This window comes from Nicotiana sylvestris, chromosome 5 (assembly GCF_000393655.2).
Source record: "Nicotiana sylvestris chromosome 5, ASM39365v2, whole genome shotgun sequence".
NCBI lineage: Eukaryota > Viridiplantae > Streptophyta > Magnoliopsida > Solanales > Solanaceae > Nicotiana > Nicotiana sylvestris.
The window spans coordinates 31872286-31878697 of NC_091061.1; the positions used below are offsets into that span (position 1 = coordinate 31872286).

The 6412-nt window shown below is 34.5% G+C and overlaps 1 pseudogene; it reads right to left on the reverse strand.

Annotated features, from left to right (window-relative positions):
* Positions 1-1873: 1873 nt before the first annotated feature.
* Positions 1874-3056, reverse strand: LOC104238276 (SKP1-like protein 11; annotated as a pseudogene).
* Positions 3057-6412: the final 3356 nt, after the last annotated feature.

The window sequence follows — 6412 nt, forward strand, 5'->3', positions numbered from 1 at the left end:
TGATGCTTCTGCAATTTTCAGATACTGGTTTTTTTTTTGCTCTTTGTCACCCCGACCAGCCCAATCAACTCCAAAAATTGTGAAACTTATCAGATTAGTCAAAAATAATATACTAAGCTATTCTAAAAAAGAAAATTTCAAAAACGACTAGAAATTTTGAAAACGATGGGTTACCTCCCACCAAGCGCCGCATTTAACGTCGTGGTACGATGAGGATCAACTTTATAACTTTTCTCACCACTTGGACGATATGAATTAGGCATCTAACTTGGAATCAAGTTTGTGACCATGAGTGGTGGGGGTGGTAAGTAGATGATCAAGCCAAACTTTAATTTCTTAATTTTACATTTTTTGGCTTTCATGAGAGGAATGTCATTTTGCCTTCTTGTTCCCTCAAATTGTAAGATGTATGGCCTTTGTCTTTCCTCCTCGCAATCCCTCATTGACTCGTGTAGTTCAATTCCAGTATCACCACACAATTCCAATGTTGAAAAATGCTTGGAATGTGACCTCAAACCTCCAAATTGCAATTCTTCCCGGATTTTGAACCATCTAAATCTTAGACGTTCAAGATTTGTACTACCAGTCCTTGGAAAATTTTTTGTATTAAAATTCAGTTGTCTTATCTTTGACTCACATCAGTTTTATTATATTTTGTTTTATTGTTAATTGGTTTACCTAGCGAGTTGGGGAAGGTGTCATCACGACTAGTTGGATTTTGGGTCTTGACAAGCGGTATTTTGGAAATCGTCTAAACACTCTGCAATAGAGGCTAAAGTTATAGTACTTAAACAAGGCCGTTGAAGAAGCTGAATGGCTTCAAAATTTCTTGAAGATAATCCATTTTAACCCACAATATTGGCACAGATATGCATACCTTGTGATGATCAAGCGACAATAATATGGGGCTGGAAGCAAGTATGATTTTCTCTGTTGATTGCGTTCGCTGAAGTTCTGTGATTTGTAATGCTGCTATTGCAGAATAGTTGTTCTGTTCTATCATGTGAGGAATTAATCCAACAACCTTGGGCAATAGTGAGGTGATTAAATACCTTCAGGAAACACAGTTTTCTTTTGGGCTAGAAACGTTTTCTTTTTTTATTCATCAGCATTTCTATCTCTTTTTTGTTTTTTAGTATGCAGAAAATTTATGTTTTCGAGCATAGTTTTACTAACAGTATGCATGGCTGGCAATAAAAGAAACACCCAACTTTATTTGGCAGTTATTATTTAAATAATATTGTGTATATGTTGTGAACAAAAAGAAAAAAATTTGAGGTGGTCATACTTTTTTTTAAGTGAGTAGAAAACGGCACGTGCTTCTACTTCGAACTAAAGGTGAACAACCGGCTTCGCAAGCAAATAGAAGCCCTATCCATTATAGCCGAAAAGTGTGCTGGTTGTTTGAATCGTGAAATGGTCGCATCACCTTATACTTCAGACCCATGGCAAACTTGATAGATTTTCATCAATCAATGTTATAAGCTATGTTTGTACATAATTGACTTGTCCTTGACTTTTTTGATTTTGAAACACAATAAACAAAAATTCATAACTAACGCAGGTTCGGTCGAATTCAGTAGCTTTGGTTCAAATTCTATATTTGTCTTAAAATTTTATGAAATATATATCAATTATTAATTTAGAACTCACTAACTTAAGAGAATTAGAATTCTGAACCCATAAGGTTCAAATCCTGGCTCCGCCTCTGAAAGAAGTATTAAATGTAGGTAATAAGTTTTCTAATGAATCCTATATATATATATAGTAGGGGAATAAAATCCAAAATACAGAAAAATAAAAGAAAAAGTCTAATATGCTAAAACATAAACCAAAAACCCTAAAGATTACATAAACGAAGACATAATTAAGTCTAGTCAAGGGATTCATGGAACTCTTCTCCATCAAATTCCCATTCATTTTCTTTTCGAACGGCATCTTCTTCCTCCTAAGTGTAATCACATTCAATATTGAAAAATTTTCAAAAAGCCACGTGCGACTTGTTCTTTATATCTTGTCAGCAATAGCCTGAGCACAATGACCGAGCAAAGCCTTAATGTGAAGGAAATTCGCAGCAAATATGATGTTGACGAGTCTTTGCATCTTAACGCTAACGAATTCCTTATCAAAGTCCTTACTTTTTGTTTTCTTAATTTCTTCTTCATCTGAACCCGAGATTTCTGCATGCTTCTTGAGGTACTCGATAATCTTGACTAGGGTTTTAGTGTCAACGTTGGGTAGTGGTATGATGCTGGATGCATCATCATGTTCTACCATGTTCTTGAATGTTACAGACACGGCCGACTCCAATGTTATGGAAGGTAAGGCTTGTGCCTTAGGCTGGGCCCATTTTTTAAAAATAATAGGTTTAAACTATTTAAAAAATTAATATTTACTACTTTTAATATAAAATTATAATTATTAATATAAAAAGAAAGAAAACTTGTTAGATATATAAATAAAGTCAAAAATGGCAGATGAATAGTTTTCCTAACGTTTCAATTTTTCACTTTTTACTCCTTCATTAGATAATGTGTAAAAATCTAACTCTCTTTCTTATATTCTCCAAGTCAATCTTTCTTATTCCCAATCTCTTCATATTTCAAAAATCCTACATATTTTCTGTCTTTCTCTTTGATATTCTTACTTACCTTCTTTCTCCAAGATTTCATTAGTTCAAGTGCTCAATAATACTTTTAAGCTTCCAATAGTTCTATAAAATCTTATTTAAGATCAACAATTTTTCAAGAAAGATTAAATGATGAATTGGCTATATTATCAATTGAAAAGGAATAATCGATTTTAAAATGATTATTAACAATTTTGTATCTTAAAAAGTAAGAAGAATAGACTTTAAATAAAACCAATCTTATAACTTGTTTTTAAATATTTAGGCCCCATACTAAATTTTGGCTTTAGGCCCCACATGTTCTTGAGCCACCTCTGATTACAGACTCGATGGCGATGGATTCTTCTAGTTGGAACTCGTTGCCGTCACTACTCTTCAAGATTAAAACCTTATTCTCTGTTGCGGGTGTTGTTGAAGATGAAGCCATGGGAATGTTTTTCGGAGGAGAAGATTTGAAGAAAAATCTCCAAAGGAGTGAATGATGAGGAATTGGTATTTATAGGGCTAAAGCTAAAGCAAAACATATTTGGCTTTAGTTCTTAGTTTTTCTTTAACCAACTTGGTCTCGGAAACCAACTTTATAACTGACTTCAGCCTAAAAAAATCCAAAACTAGTTTTTTTTCCTTTCCATTTTTCTCAAACCAATTCAGAATTGAATATTTAAAACCAAATTCAAACACGTTCTGGAAAGAAAACTAAAACCAACAAAGATGCCCAAGTTTGAGTTATTTCTTTAGTATTTTAGATCTATAAAGACAGCCATGATTTCCTCCTACTACTTATGCAGAAAAACAAAACCTCATATTTTCTTAAAATGGCCTTTCATTAATTATGCCCTTTTTGGACCATTATTATAACTAGCAATGCCTTGGGAAATGCTTAAAGGAGAAATATATATGAATTTTCCATTCATCACATATTTATTGCCATGCATGAAAACCATAAGAGTCGTAAGTAAGAGGAATTAGAAAATTTGATAATAAAGTAAAGTCGTAAAGTATCAGAAATGGAAGAAATATAATGTTCGATTCAATTTCTTTAATCCCATAAAGTTACCCAAATAATACAAAAATCAACCCACCCACCCCCACCCTCCAAATGCTAGCACTACGCACCCTTGACATAATATCACTAATATATTTCCCCTATTTTTATCTAAGATGGTCAATCTTAGATTAAATAGTGAATTGAACAGAAACCTCAGCAGCTACTGCTTGCAGCAACCTTCAAATGGGATTTATGAACTCAAAAACTTATGTCTGAATCTATTTGCATCTGTTGGAATATAAAGCAAGATATAAGCAAAGGAATAAAGGAGATATGAATATTCTGGTCATTAATTTTATTCAATAATCAAAGCCATATTTATACAAGAATTTATAACTGAAAAGCTCTAAAGAAAAGCAGAAAAATCAGCAGCAGATTATCCCTAACAGCTATATCCTAACAAATAGCAACAGAAAGATAAGATTCTGCTAACAGTTACAAGGCTTATTTATCTCAACAACTTCCTTGCTTTGAGAAGATTTTAAACTTCAGCAGTTATGCAAAATTTCCAACTGTTGAGGCAGTAATTTCAACACTCCTCCTTGACTCAAAAGCAGCAGCACCAAGTTTTTCTCTAAGAAATTCAAATCTGGATCTAGGTAGAGCCTTAGTTAAAATATCAGCAATCTAAAATTCGCTTTTGCAATATACTAAATCTTCCTCTCCATTCTTATGCACTTCTCTTAAGAAATAAAGCTTGATCTTGAAATGTTTTGTCTTCCCATGGAACACAAGATTATTTGCAATAGAAATTGCAGCTTGATTATCAACAAAGATTCCAGTGCTTTTCTTTTGCTCCATGTACAAATCTGCCAGCAGTTTCCTAACCCAAAGAGCTTGATTCACAGCTGATGCAGCTGCAACATACTATGCTTCAGCTGTAGATTGAGCAACTACATCTTGCTTCTTTGAACACCAAGAGAATGCACCGGCACCAAAACTGAAACAATTACCTTAAGTGCTTCTCATATCATCTAAGCAGCCCGCCCAATCGCTATCAGAATATCCATGAAATTGAAAGTCTAAGGCTCTTTTGAATATGATGCCAAAATTAACAGTACCTTTGACATATTTTTATAATACGTTTAGCTGCTTGAAAATGAATTTCACTAGCACAGTGCATATACCTCGAAAGTAAACTCACAGAATGAACAGTATCTGGCCTTGTTGCAGTCAAGTACATCAGACAACCTATCAAGCTCCTGTAAAGTCCTATATCAATCTTTTCAGCTCCATCTTCTTTGCAAAACTTCTCCTTTTGATTCATAGGAGTTGTCATAGACTTGCAATCCTCCATTTTGAACTTTTTCAGTATTTCTTTGGCGTATTTCAGCTGGCATATAAAAAGCTCATTTTGTTTTTGTTGAACTTCCATCCCAAGGAAGTAGAACAGCTCACCAAGGTCTGTCATCTCAAAGACCTCCTTCATTTCAGTGTTAAACTGACTGATTAAGTCTGAACTACTACCTGTAACTAATAAATCATCAACATATAGAGAGATAATTGTTAAATATGTTTCTTCCTTCCGGATATACAGTGTGGACTCACTCAAACTTTTCTAAAAGCCTAAACTGAGAAGATTAGCATCAATCCTACTATACCAAGCTCCAGGATCTTGCTTCAACCCATATAACGCCTTCTTTAATAGATATACCTTGACTTCTTTACCTTTCACAGAAAAACCTTCAGGTTGTTCTACAAAGAATTCTTCTTTAAGGTGACCATTGAGGAAAGCAGATTTCACATCAAGTTGGTGAATCTTACATCCATGTTGAGCTGATAAAGCTAGTAGCATTCTCATTGTATCCAAGCGAGCAACAGAAGTGAAAGTTTCTGAAAAATCCACTCCAAACATTTGCGCATACCCTTTCACAACTAGTTTGGCATTGTATTTGATTACGGAACCATCAGGGTTGAGCTTGGTTCTATAAACCCACTTGACTCCAATAACTTTCTTGTGTGATTACGGAACCATCAGGGTTGAGTTTGGCATTGTATGTGTTGTTCTTTTCTATCATTTTCAGCTCCTCCTGCATTGCAGTCCTCCATTTCTCATCTTTGGCAGCTTCTGGAAATCCTACAGGTTCTAAAATAGCAACATTACACCTTTGACATATATCAGAAAGTGGTCGTGTGCCTCGGACGGGTACATCATCAACATCTTCATCTAGACACTCTAGATTATTTTGTTTTTCACCATCTTTCCAGTTCCAGGTGTCATTCTCCAAGAACTTGACATCCCTACTAACAACAACTTTGTCATTTTGAGGTTGATAGATCCTGTAAGCTTTTGAGATATTGTTGTATCCTACAACACTTCCAGGTTCAGCATTTTTATCTAGCTTATCTCTTTTCGCCTGAGGTACATAAGAGAAACAAAGACAACCAAAAACTTTCAGATTTGTTAGCATAGGTTTGTAACCAAACCAAGCCTCAAATGGAGTCTTCTTCTGCAAAGATTTGGTTGGCAATCTGTTTAGCAAAAATACTACAGTATTTGCAGCTTCTGCCTAAAATTGCTTAAGTAACCCTTTTTCATGGAGTAAACACCTTGTCATTTCCATTAAGGTCCTATTTTTCCTCTCTACTACTTCATTTTATTGAGGAGTGTATGGTGTCATTAGCTGATGCTCAATTCCTGCTTCATCACAAAACAGGTTAAACGTTTCTAAAGTATACTCAGTTCCATTATCTGTTCTTACCATCTGAATTTTGCAGCCACTCTGATTTTCTAC